The following is a 14,360-nucleotide window of genomic DNA, read 5'->3' as shown; positions in this document are numbered from 1 at the left end:
AGTGGTTTTCCCCACTTTCTTCAATTTAAGTCTGAATTTGGCAATAAGGAGTTCATGATCTGAGCCACAGTCAACTCCTTGTCTTGTTTTTGCTGACTGTATAGAACTCCATCTTTGGCTGTAAAGAATATAATCAATGTGATTTTGGTATTGACCATCTCATGATGTCCATGTGTAGAGTCTTCTCTTGTGTTGTTGGAAGAGGGCGTTTGCTATGACCAGTGCGTTCTCTTGGCAAAACTCTGTTAGCCTTTGCCCTCCTTTATTCTGTACTCCAAAGCCAAATTTGCCTGTTACTTCAGGTATCTCTTGACTTCCAAGAGTGCATTCCAGTCCCCTCTGATGAAAAGGACATCCCTTTTGGGTGTTAGTTTTAGAAGGCCTTGTAGGTCTTCATTGAACTCTTCAACTTCAGGTTCTTTGGCATTACTCGTCTAGGCCTTGACTTGGATTACTGTGATAGTGAATGATTTGCCCTGGAAATGAACAGATATCATTTTGTCGTTTTTGAGGTTGCACCCAAGTACTGCATGTTGTACTCTTCTGTTGACTATGATGGTTACTCCATTTCTTCAAAGGGATTCTTGCCCACAGTAGTAGATATAATGGGCATCTGAGTTAAATTCACCCATTCCAGTCCATTTTAGTTGATTGATTCCTAAAATGTCCATGTTCACTCTTGCCATCTCCTGTTTGACCACTTCCAATTTGCCTTAATTCATGGACCTAACAATCCAGGGCCTCTGCAGTATTGCTTTTTATGCATGGGACTTTACTTCCATCACCAGGAACATCCACAACTGGATCTTGTTTTTTATTTTGCTCCCTCTCTTCTTTCTTTCTAGAGTTATTTCTTCACTGATCTCCAGTGGCATATTTGGCACCTCCCTACCTGGGAAGTTCATCTTTCAATGTCATATCTTTTTGCCTTTTCATACTGTTCATGGGGTTCTCAAGGCAAGAATTCTGAAGTGGTTTGCCATTCCCTTCTCCAGTGGACTATGTTTTGTCAGAACTCTCCACCGTGAGTCCATCTTGGGTGGCCCTTCACTGCATAGCTCATAGTTTCTTTGAGTTAGACAAGGCTGTGGTCCATGTGATCATTTTCGTTAGTTTTTTGTGATTGTGATTTTCATTCTGTCTGTCCTATGATGGATAAGGATAAGAGGCTTATGGAAGCTTCCTGATGGGAGAGACTGACTAAGGGTGAAGCTGCATCTTGTTTTGATGGTTGGGGCCATGCTCAGTATAGCTTTAATCCAATTTTCTATTGTTGGGTGGGGTTTTGTTCCCTCCCTGTTGTTTGATCTGAGGTGGAGGTAATGAAGATAACAGTGACCTCCTTCAAAATGTCCCATAATGGGTCCCATGGTCACAGTGCTGCAGTCAATGCTCCCTTCCATGCAGCAGGCCACCACCAACCCACACCTCTGCCGGAGACTCCTGGACACTTACTGGCGAGTCTGGGTCAGTCTCTTGTGGGGTCACTGCTCCTTTCTTCTGGGTCCCAGTGCACACAAGCTTTTCCTTGTGCCCCTCAAGAGTCTGTTTCCCATTGCTGTGTAAGTTCTGGTGGCTCGAAGGTGGGTTTAATGACGACTTCCTCCAAGAGGGTTTATGCCACACCCAGGTTTACTGCATCTAGAGCCCCCGCCCCTGCGGCAGTCCACTTCCGACCTGTCCCTCCACAGGAGACACTCAAACACAGTTCTGACTCAGGCTCTGTGGGGTCCCTGGGTCCTGGTGAGCACAAGGGCTCTATTATTCGGCTTCTAACTTTATATTCATTGTTCTAGATTTAGTAGCAATACTTCACAGGTAGTATAGCTGAATTGGAAGTGAGCTTTTTTGTTTGAGGACTTACTTATTCTTCACCTATGTAATTTTCATTTTTACAGATGAAACAGGCTTACACCATTTAAGAGGTTTGCTTAAGTTTGCTAAAGTTTCTCTGATAGTTGAAGATGAAGTCAGGTCATGTACTGAAATTGCTGATCCTTCATGAAATTGGTTAGAAATTATAAACAAGAGTGATGGTACTTTCAGAAATCTCTTGAGGCATTGACTCATTAGAATTACAAAATTTCAAGAATTTAGACATCAGGAAGAATTTGATCCACAGATGGATATTTGAAAGAGAGAATCATTTTGCTTGGTAAATTATGGTTATTTGATTATGTTTGAATACTTCTATTATAAGGATCACAGAAAATATTTTAATGCACTTAAGACACTTATAAAGTTTTATAAAAGGAAACATATACATTTAAAATCAAAGTGTTTCCAAGAAAAAAGATATTTGTTTTGAAATATCTTAGATCAGTATGAGAAATGAAGGTATTAATTATGTAACTGACTAAAACTGTCATGTTTATTTACAAAATATTTTCCTATTATAATTTCTCTGTCCTTTGAATTTTCAATTTAATATTTAAAAGAAAGCATTTTATTTTTTAAAGAAGCTCCAGTGGTTAAAATCTAGATTATCAATCTCATAATGTCTAAATATGGATGATCAGATAGTTGCTGAGATTCATAAAGACCTAAGGATGGGTGCAAAGTTTCTGGAGTGTGTTCAATGTGTGAAAATCAATTGAGCATATGAGCACCTTTGTCTGTGTATGTTATACTTCCATTGAAGATTGAAAATGGAAATCCCCTCAAAGAGCAAGTATATTTCTTGAATGGTTAATCTTAATTTTTTTTTCAATTGTCGTTGTTATTATTTTACAGGTTTTCCCTAAGTCTTTCCAACACTTGAAGATTCCCTTTGTACAAAACTTGTTTTAAAGTTTTCATTATGAAATAGCAGTGAGTATTACAACAGCATGACAAAGTGCTACAGGAGCTTCTGGAAAGAAGAGACCACATCTTTCCAGGGCAGTTTATGGAGTAAAAATTGACATTTTGGAACTTATTAATAAAGAAGTTATCATACAAGGAATAAGGGAAGTAAGTATACTCTTTCACAGGCAAGAGGGATTTAATTTTAAAGAGTAAAGAACAAGGGAAATGGAGTGAGGTTAATGATCGGAAGGCATTATGCATTAGTCTAATAGGAAAGGAGCAGGGCTTTTTGAGGGAGTACAGTGCTAACCCCTTACCTTTCTTGGTCTGTAATGGACTGTCATGGCTGTTGGTAGTAAAATCAAATAATGAGACTCAGAGTCTGTTGGAAATCAGATTACTGACATTTCTTGGTTCTAGCCAGTTCTGTTTGTTGTTGTTGTTGTTGTTTGTAGCTTCCTTTTCAAAAAGAAAACTCTGGCTCCTTTGCCTTAAAGATTTAGGTTAACTCCTGCTAAAGGTGGGGGTTGCCGGATTTTGAGCAAAGATCTGGTGCAGCTCTGGCAACATTAAGGGAAATGTTCCTGACGCCAGACTTTCACAATACGTACTTTGTATATCTCCATCAGAGTACTTTTCACTTTATGCTGTAATTTTATTTACTTGATTGTAATGCTGGGAGACTGGTGCCATCAAGGGCAGTGACTTATCATACCTTCATATATGGTAGGTAGCCACTGATTGCTTGCTGAGTGAAGTGAGGTATGTGAGACCATGTGTGGGAAACATCTGACCTTTTGGTGGGGCTCCAGAATAAGCCATAGTATGAGCATTGGTAAGAGATGAAGCTGGATGTACATGAGTTTAGAGCTAGACTTTTTATGCTACAGGCTTTTTATGCCATGCTAAAGAGTTTGGATTTACTCTGCAAGGAGTTGTAGTGCCATTGAGGGATCCTGAGAGGGAGTGGGTAGCAGTATGAATTACAGTTTAGAAAGGAGCAGTTGTGAGCAGTGTAAAAGACAGACTGAAGGAGGGGAGAGGCTGACATTGGTCATGAGGCTGATTTAAGATTTGAAGGTCAAGTGGGGTGTAAGCTGTGTATACCCCGGGGGTTTGTAAGGCAGTCCAGGTATTGGGAGAAAATATTAGAACTTCTACTTATTGTCTAAAAAATAAGCCTTACTGACTTCTATTATATACGTTGAAAAATCGTTTTATGTGTTGATGGTGACTTCCTGATCTGAATGTCACACTGTCACATGCCATATCCCATGTGGTAGAGAAGGCTTCCTAAAAGGAGAATGAAATTCTATGACTCAGAGAGATGGCAGGCCATTTTGTCCTTTCCTTTTAGCTTTTTGCTAAACAGTATAATCTTTAAGTATTTGGTTTAGTGAACTTATAGGATATATTGTTTAGCTTTAACTAAACTCTCGAGCTGCCCTGGTGGCTCAGACGGTAAAGTGTCTGCCTACAATGCGGGAGACTCGGGTTCAATCCCTGGGTCAGGAAGATCTCCTGGAGAAGGAAATGGCAACCCACTCCAGTATTCTTGCCTGAAAAATCCCGTGGATGGAGGAACCTGGTAGGCTGCAGTCCATGGGGTTGCAAAGAATCAGACATGACTGAGCAACTTCACTTTCACTAAACTCTCATAAAATGATACATGACATCAAATTCAAATACTGTCTTAAAGAAACCACAATTTGAAGATAAGCCTAAGAATACAAGACACATGAACAATAAGTAAACCGTACAGTTTATACTTCTAGTAACTCTGAGTCATATTATGATGTTAAAAACAATCAGACTGTCTAACCATTTAGGACAAGAAGGTAAACAAAAAGCAAGCAAACAAGCAAAAATTACCATGAATATTCTTTGACGTCTGAATTTACATCTACTCTTCCTTTTTAAACAGTTTTTAATTTATTATTTATTTTTGGCTGAACTGGATCTTCACTGCTATTCATGGGCTTTCTTTTGCTGCAGAGCGGGGGCTTAGTAGTTGAAGTGCTTGGGTTTAGTTGCCCTGCAGCATGTGGAATCTTCCTGAACCAGGGATTGAACCCATGTCCCCTGCATCGGCAGGTGGATTTTTACCACTAGACCAATAGGCAAGTCCTACTGTTGTTAAGTATGTTAAGTTTTATCATGCCTTGAGATAGTATTAACTAATACTATGAGGCCAGTATTTAAAACTGCTTTTTGTGTCATCTTTAGCATCTTATTAAAATTTCTATTTTTGTATATTTTGTAATATAGTATTACACAATAGTACATAGTATAGAATTTATAAATATACATTCCTCAGATGCAGAGTCAAAAGTTTTAATTGGTTGTATGGTGAAAAAAATTTGAGATGACTGGTTGAGAGAAAGATGCTGAAAAACTTAAGGGAAAAAGGTCATGGAAGGATCTATTCAGATTCTACTACATATTATAGATTATGTGGTTTCTTTTGCATATATTATGTGATATAATGATAATGGTAATCCTATGAAGTAGATACTGCCATTTTATAGACGGCAAATATGAGGCTCAAAGAAGTTCAATACCTTGCCTAAGGACACAATTACGGTATTCAGTATTTCAGCTAGGTCTCTTTAAGACCCACATTCTTTCTACCTATTGTTTCTTTTGAATAACTGGGCATTTGAAAATTCAGTTAGCTGAGATTAAAGAATATAAGTAACTCATTTTATCCAGTGGATTACTAGTGAATTTTTAATGAAGTTATATGTAGAGTAACCCTACCTATCCTATTACCTTAGCTATTAGGTGAGATCTAATCCATATATGATGAGTATTATTTATTTCTGTCTCTGGGAATCCATGTCATATTTACCATGTTTAAAGTTAATATTGATTCTTCTAAGTTTATGTTTGATAATAGAATATTCATTTAGGAAAAAATATTTTACCCTTGAGAAATTATCATATTTTGAATCAGGATCATGTGGCAAAAACTGTTTATGCAATTAAATACAATTAAATGGTATAAATATACATTTACTGATTTTTTTTTTCCCTTTTCAGATAAAGATTTTCATGGTCACTTATGATTCATGTATTTTCAGGATTGTAACAAAAATTTTCAAAAATTTTCTTCAATCATAGAAGCTAACAAAATGAAGAAAAATGCCGCAATGTTTAAGAGGCTTTTTACTTGATGAGTTTAATCATAATTCCGGAGATTTCCCGGATGGCCCAGTGGTTAAGACTTGGACTTTTATTGCCATGGACCTGAGTTTGATTTCTGGTGGGGAAACTAAGATCCCGGAATCCATGGTGCAGCCAAAAAAACCAAACCAACCAACCAACTAAACACAACGAACAAAGAAACAAAAACAAACTAGAAAACCCTAGGAGGTACAAAACAGTTCCATACACACAAAGACTTCCCTCACAATAGTAATATTTCCATCTAATTATCTGTTTCTCTGATTCTTTTGATTTTTAAAAAATATTCATTTATTTATATTTGGCTGTACTGGGTCTTCATTGCTGTACACAGCCTTTCTCTAGTTGTGGTGATCAGGGTCTTCTCTGTAGTTGTGATTTCTAGGGCTTCTCATCACAGTGACTTCCCTTTCTTGCAGAGCACAGGCTCTACAGCATGCGGGCTTAGCTGCTCTGTGGTATGTGGAATCTTCTCGGATGAGGCATCAAACTCATGTCCCCTGCTTTGGCAGGCATATTCTCAACCACTATACTACCAAGGAAACCCTCTTGATTTTTTTTTCCTTTAATTTTTTTTAATTGAAGGATAATTGCATTAAAGAATTTTGTTGTTTTCTGACATGAATCAGTCATAGGTATACATATATCCCCTCCCTTTTGAACCTCACTCCCATTTCCCTCCCCATCCCACCCCTCTAGGTTGATACAGAGCTCCTGTTTGAGTTTCCTGAGCCATACAGCAAATTCCTGCTGGCTGTCTATCTTATAAGTGGTAATGTAGGTTTCGATGTTAGTTACTCTTTCCATACATCTCACCCTCTCCTCCCCTCTCCGCATGTCCATGAGTCTATTCTCTATGTCTGTTTCTCCATTTGCCCTGTAAATAAATTCTTCAGTACCATTTGTCTAGATTCCGCATATGTGCGTTAGAATACAATGTTTATCTTTTTCTTTCTGACTCACTTCACTCTGTATAATAGGTTCTAGGTTCATTCACCTCATCAGAACTGATTCAAATGCATTCCTTTTTATGGCTGAGTAATATTCCATTGTGTATATGTACTACAACTGCTTTATCTATTCATCTGTTGATGGATATCTAGGTTGCTTCTATGTTCTAGCTATTGTAAATAGTGCTGCAATGAACAATGGGATACACATGTCTTTTTCAACCTGGTTTCCTCAGGGTATATGCCTAGGAGTGGGATGGCTGGGTCATATGGTGATTTTATTCCTAGTTTTTTAAGGAATCTCCATACTGTCTTCCATAGTGGCTGTATCAATTTACATTCCCACCAACAGTGCAAGAGTGTTCCCTTTTCTCCATACCCTCTCCTGCACTTATTGTTTGTAGACTTTTTGATGATGGCCATTCTGACCAGTGTGAGGTGATATCTCATTGTAGATTTGATTTGCATTTCTCTAATAATGGTGACTGCAGCCATGAAATTAAAAGACTCTTACTCCTTGGAAGAAAAGTTATGACCAACCTAGACAGCATATTCAAAAGCAGAGACATTACTTTGCCGACTAAGGTCCGTCTAGTCAAGGCTATGGTTTTTCCTGTGGTATGTATGGATGTGAGAGTTGGACTGTGAAGAAGGCTGAGCGCTGAAGAATTGATGCTTTTAAACTGTGATGTTGGAGAAGACTCTTGAGAGTCCCTTGGACTGCAAGGAGATCCAACCAGTCCATGCTGAAGGAGATCAGCCCTGAAGGAAGGAATGATGCTAAAGTTGAAACTCCAGTACTTTGGCCACCTCACGCGAAGAGTTGACTCATTGGAAAAGAGTCTGATGCTGGGAGGGATTGGGGGCAGGAGGAGAAGGGGATGACCGAGGATGAGACGGCTGGATGGCATCACTGACTCAATGGACGTGAGTCTGAGTGAACTCCGGGGGTTGGTGATGGACAGGGAGGCCTGGCATGCTGCAATTCCTGGGGTCGCAAAGAGTCGGACACGACTGAGTGACTGAACTGAACTGAATAATGAGTGATGTTGAGCATTTTTTCATGTGTTTGTTAGCCATGTGTATGTCTTTTTTGGAGAAATGTCTGTTTAGGTCTTTTCCCCACTTTTTGATTGGGTTGTTTATTTTCCTGGTATTGAGTTATATGAGGTGCTTGTATATTTTGGAAATTAATCCTTTGTCAGTTGTTTCATTTGCTATTATTTTCTCCCATTCCAAGGGTTGTCTTTTCACCTTGCTTATAGTTTCCTTTGCTGTGCAAAAGCTTCTAAGTTTAATCAGGTCCCACTTGTTTACTTTTGCTTTTATTTCCATTACTCTAGAAGGTGGGTCATAGAGGATCTTGCTTTGATTTATGGCATCAAGTGTTCTGCCTATGTTTTTCTCTAAGAGTTTTATAATTTCTGGTCTTACATTTAGATCTTTTAGGTCTTTATAACATTTTGAGTTTATCTTTGTGTATGGTGTTAGGAAGTGTTCTACATTCATTCTTTTACATGTAGCTCTCCAGTTTTCCCAGCACCATGTATTGAAGAGGCTGTCTTTGCCCCGTTGTATATTCTTGCCTCCTTTGTCAATAATAAGGTACCTTTAGATGCATGGGTTTATTTCTGAGCTTTCTATCTTGTTCCATTGGTCTATATTCCTGTTTTTGTGCCAGTAACATACTGTCTTGATGGCTGTAGCTTTGTAGTATAATCTGAAGTCAGGGCAGTTGATTCGTCCAGCTCCATTCTTCTTTCTCAAGACTGCCCTGGCTATCCGGGGTCTTTTGTGTTTCCATATGAATCATGAAATGTTTTGTTCTAGTTCTGTGGAAAATGCCATTGGTAATTTGATAGGGATTGCATTGAATTTGTAGATTGCATTTGGTAGTATGGTCATTTTCACAATATTTATTCTTCCTACCTAAAACATGGGATATCTCTTCATCTCTTTATGGCATCTTTGATTTCTTTCATTAGTGTCTTATAATTTTCTGTGTACAGTTCTTTTGTCTCCTTAGGGAAGTTATTCCTAGATATTTAATTCTTTTTGTTGCAGTGGTGAATGGGATTGATTCCTTGATTTCTCTTTCTGATTTTTCACTGTTAGTATATAGAAATGCAAATGATTTCTGTGTATTGATTTTTTTATCCTGAAACTTTGTGAAATTCACTGATTAGCTCTAGTAATTTTCTGATACTATATTTAGGGTTTTCTATGTACAGTATTGTGTCATCTGCAAACAGTGAGAGGTTTACTTCTTTTCCAATCTAGATTCCTTTTATTTCTTTTTCTTCCCTGATTGCTGTATCTAGGAGTTCCAAAACTATGTTAAATAATAGCGGTGAAAGTGACACTCTTGTTCCTGATCTTAGGGGGAATGCTTTCAGTTTTTTTACCAATGAAAATAATGTTTGCTGTAGGCTTATCATACATGGCCTTTACTGTGTTGAGGTAGGTTCCTTCTGAGATACCCTATATCTAAGGTAAGGGAAACCCAAGTAAGACAGTGGGTGTTACGAGAGGGCATCAGAGGGCAGACAGACTGAAACCACAGTCACAGACGACTAGCCAATCTGATCACACGGACCACAGCCTTGTTTAACTCAGTGCAACTAAGCCATGCCATGTGGGGCCACCCAAGACGGATGGCTCATGGTGGAGAGGTCTGACAGAATGTGGTCCACTGGAGAAGGGAATGGCAAACCACTTCAGTATTCTTGCCTTGAGAACCCCATGAACAGTATGAAAAGGCAAAAAGATAGGACACTGAAAGATGAACTCCCCAGGTCGATAGGTGCCCAGTATGCCACTGGAGATCAGTGAAGAAATAACTCCAGAAAGAATGAGGCGATGGAGCCAAAGCAAAAACAACACCCAGCTGTGGATGTGACTGGTGATAGAAGCAAGGTCCGATGCTGTAAAGAGCAATATTGCATAGGAACCTGGATTGTTATGTTCATGAATCAAGGCAAATTAGAAGTGGTCAAACAGGAGATTACAACAGTGAACATCGACATTCTAGGAATCAGTGAACTAAGATGGACTGAGTGAATTTAACTCAGATGACCATTATATCTACTACTGTGGGCAGGAATCCCTTAGAAGAAATGGAGTAGCCATCATAGTCAACAAGAGTCCGAAATGCAGGCAAACCATTCAATATCATGGTAATCCAAGTCTATGCCCTGACCAGTAACGCTGAAGAAGCTGAAGTTGAACAGTTCTATGAAGACCTACAAGACCTTCTAGAACTTACACCCCCAAAAAGATGTCCTTTTCATTATAGAGGACTGGAGTGCAAAAATAGGAAGTCAAGAAACATCTGGAGTAACAGGCAAATTTGGCCTTGGAGTACAGAATGAAGCAGGGCAAAGGCTAACAGAGTTCTGCCAAGAGAAGTCACTGGTCATAGGAAACACCCCTTTCCAACAACACAAGAGAAGTCTCTCACACGTGAACATCACCAGATGGTCGACACTGAAATCAGATTATTTATATTCTTTGCAGCCAAAGATGGAGAGGCTCTATACAGTCAGTTTTCTTTTGTGGGAGCTCTCAGTGACCTTTTATATATTCCATAGACTCAGAGTCTGCCTAACTGATTGTGTAGATTTAATCTGCAGCTGTACAGCTAGTGTGATGGTTTTGGGTCTTCTTCCTTAGCCACACTGGCTCTGAGTTTCAATTGTAGTTTTATTTCCACCTCTGCATGTGTGTTGTCCCCTGGGCTTTTCTCCTGAGGCTGCCCTGTAGGACTTGGGTTTGCCCCTGTCGGGGCCTGGTGTGGAGGTGGTGCAGCTGCTTAGGTTGCAGGGGTTCTGGCAGGTTCATACCACGTACTCAGGGGAGTTGGTGGCTAGGGCAGCAGGAACTATAGTGCTCTAGAAGGGTATGGCAACCTGTATTGGCTAATACGCTCCAGTATTTTTGCCTGGAGAATCCCCTCCCTGACAGAGAAGCCTGGCAGGCCACAGTCTACAGGGTCGCAAAGAGTCGGATATGCGCATAGATGTAAAACTTTTTTGCCTGTGGCAGCTCTGCCCTATTGAGAGTTGAGTGTGAAGGTGGCGCAGCTGCTTGACTTGCAGGGACCCTGGCAGTGCCAAGTATGCAGGGACATGGACTTTCTCCGCCGCAGGAGTTAGGGCCCTATCAGAGTCTTTTTTCAGGCCTCTTGTAGCTGGCGATCAGAAGGCCTCTTTGGCCAGTCTTTCTGCGTAGCTCTGCCCATTCAGGCAGTTATAGGGCTCCCTTGCCTGGGGTCCTTCTCTGTTGTTTGACGTGTCAGGCACATAGAGGGGCTCCCCTGGGTGTGGTCCTACTCTTTAGTTTGGCACATCAGTTACTTAAAGGCGCACCCTGGGCAGGGTTCTGCTCTGTAGTTCAGTGTGTCAGATGTTTGATGGGCTAGCCTCTCTGTTGTTCAGCTGCCGATGCTGGCATGTAGGGGGAGAGAGGCTATGGTGATGGCTCCACCCACTATGCATGGCTGCGGGACTTCACCACAGTCTCCTCCCTCACATTCTCTCCATCTGTCTCTGCAGTCAATAGCAGCCCTCACCCTGGGATTGCTCCACAATCCCTAAACTCCAGCTCCCAGCTGCTGCACCTTCCAGGGGACCTACGTCCCTGTCTGGGGTATGTACGGCTGCAGCAAGGACTGTCTGATTCGCATTCCATTTAGGCCGCCACAGATCAGCTGTTTCACTCTCAGCCTTAAATGTTTCTCCTCTGACTCAGACAATTGCCCCAATGTGGGGATCAGACCCTGCGTCAGTTTCCCCACTGGCTGAGGGCAGGTCAAGCCCTACTAACACTCCTGTTTTTCCCGCTAGTTCCTTTGTCCTACCCTGTTTTGCCATGATTCTATATGTTCTTTCCCGCTGGTCAGGTACTCCTGTCTGCTCTCAACTGATGTTCTGCATGCCCTTCTGTGTCTGAAGGTGTATTCCTGATGTATCTGTGGAGAGAGATGTACTCCTCGTCCACCTACTCCTCTGCCAACTTGTTCTCTTTCTGATTTTTTTTTTTTTTTTGGTGAGGTGATTTATTTGCTGTAAATTTATACAGCTAGCAGAGTGGAATTTGAATCTACCTATTTGCACAGGTCACTGAAAGATGCTCTAAAGGGAACAGAAACCTTCCTGGGGTAATTTCACAATGTTGGATATTTTTTAAAATGGAAGTAACTGCTTCTTTTGTTTCTGATTTTTGCCCTTTGCCCTGTAACTATTATCCTTCCCTTTGGGCTGTGACTTTTTCTTTTTTTAGTTATAGATTTGACTTGATTTCTGCATTATATTAGTGGTAGGTGGTTAATAAAAATAAACACTACATATGTCATAGGAAAATTGGTATAGAATTTGCTTCTCTGTTCCCAATGTGTCAGCCTTAAAAGCCTTCACACCTTGGTCTGTGGTTGGCCTTTTCTGGTGAGTGTCAAATACAGTGTGCATGCAAAACTTTTAAGTGCTCAGTAATTAATTGCTGTGATTATATTGTTTTCTCCTGTATTTGACTCGCTCCCTTTCTGACTTAGGGTCTTCAATTTTCACTGTTTCTTATACATTCTCTCTAGAGTTTGCTCACTTTTTTAAATGAATGCCATTGAACTTCTGAAAAAAGTTGAAGTTAGTTGCTCAGTCGTGTCTGACTCTTTGCAGTCTCATGGACTGTAGCCGGCCAGATTCCTCTGTCCATGGAATTTTCCAGGCAAGAATACTGGAGTGGGTTGCCATTTCCTTCTCCAGGGGATCTTTCCAACCCAGGGATTGAACCCATGTCTCCTGCATGGCAGGCAAATTCTTTACCATTTGAGCCCCAGGGAAATACTATTGAACTCCTCCCATGCACTAAAATTTACCTTCTTTTTGAATGTTTGAGGAAGCTGCTCTGTACCTTTATTTTAAATGAAACTTAATTCCAAATATTTCTAAAAGTAAACAAAAGGCTGGAGGCAGTTTATAAGTGCTAAGATGCATGGGACTCTACAACCCCCACCCTCTTCCCCATTGCTTTAAGAAAGCAGAAGCAGGGAATAGTAAGGGAGAGACTGCAGTCAGCACTTCACTGGCACAGTGCTTTGATGTTTAGTAAAAATAGAATGTAGTAATCCCCGTTTTACACTGGTGGAATTAGGCTCCAGAGAATATAAATAACAAGCATTTCAAGGCTGTAAACCTCTAGTAACTGACACAGGGAATTAATCTCTGATTTTGGAACCATTGCACTGCTTTTTCTTGAAAAGTATAACCTATATATAAAAAAGGCTTAACTTGGTGTCTGTCACATATTCAGTTCTTCTTTTCTAAATGTAGTTGGCTTATTTAGTTGAAATATAGTTGAGTAGATTCTTAATAAGAGTAGATTCCCTTCTCTCTTTCTAAACTTTTGTAGCTATCACTAAAGCAATTAATTAAAAAGAGACAAAGGGGATAGTTGCTGTGTTTCCTTTCTTTGGGAGAAGGAGCAACTTGAGGAAATGAAATGCCCTACATGAAAAAGCTAACCATGAGGGGATTGCTCACAGAGAGCTTTTGTATTTTGAATGTAAGTGGGAGCCAACTGAGACCTGTAGAAAGCTAGAGCTGATTCAAATGGTTCTGTTAAAAGTTTGAAGATTTTTTTTCCTCTTTTTTTTAATAAGTAAGCATTTCTAGAGTTTAGCTTTGCATAAGGCAAGGAGGCCCTGGATACAAATAAAGCAGTAAGGGGAAGTTCTGACAAGTTTTACACAATAAATGCAGAGATGTATTTATTAAGTAGTAGCAAGTCTCATCAGGGCCCTTGAGCCTATGTAAATGGTTGTTGGGGTGCCGTTCTTATATGCTGAGTTGTGATTGCCCCATCACACTCCAGAGCTGTGGCCTTGAGTCTAATAGATGGATAAATTCTAAGAGTTCATTTTCTATTTGTATGGGTCTTTTACTCTCTTTAGGATCCCATCTATATATTTTACCATTAAAAAAAATGCTTGCAAATGCTTGATGGTTTCTCAGGTTGAAGTTTTTCTTTATAAAACTTCATCTCTTGAAGCTTCTCATGATAATGAAGCTTCTCTTAATGAAGACAAGTTTTGGAAGATGGAGGCATCTGTAGGCCAGATTCCAGTGAGGAGAGCAGAGAGAGCTCCCAAGTTTGCGTCTCCTGCCTGGTGACTGAGGAAAAAATTTGTTGGCTCAGGAAATGGCCCTTACCTGTTTTTCTCTGGGCTTCCCTTGTGGCTCAGCTGGGAAAGAATCTGCCTGCAATGCGAGAGACCTGGGTTCAATCCCTGGGTTGGGAAGATCCCCTGGAGAAGGGAAAGGCTACCCACTCCAGTATTCTGGCCTGGAGATTTCCATGGGCTGTATAGTCCACGGGGTTGCAAAGAGTCAGACACGACCGATTGACTTTTAAGTTTCTTTCTCTTGAACACCGGAGTCAGCA

The 14,360-nt window shown here is 40.3% G+C and overlaps 1 protein-coding gene across 1 annotated transcript in view; it reads left to right on the top strand.

Annotated features, from left to right (window-relative positions):
• FGD4 (FYVE, RhoGEF and PH domain containing 4) overlaps nucleotides 1-14,360 on the top strand; it is a 231,835-nt gene that overhangs the window by 41,166 nt on the left and 176,309 nt on the right. The gene's annotated exons all lie outside the window — the stretch shown is intronic.

Source organism: Capricornis sumatraensis, chromosome 4, assembly GCF_032405125.1.
Source record: "Capricornis sumatraensis isolate serow.1 chromosome 4, serow.2, whole genome shotgun sequence".
Classification (NCBI taxonomy): Eukaryota; Metazoa; Chordata; class Mammalia; order Artiodactyla; family Bovidae; genus Capricornis; species Capricornis sumatraensis.
Note: the sequence above shows the minus strand (reverse complement) of the source record. Positions and strands in the feature narration are given on the sequence as shown.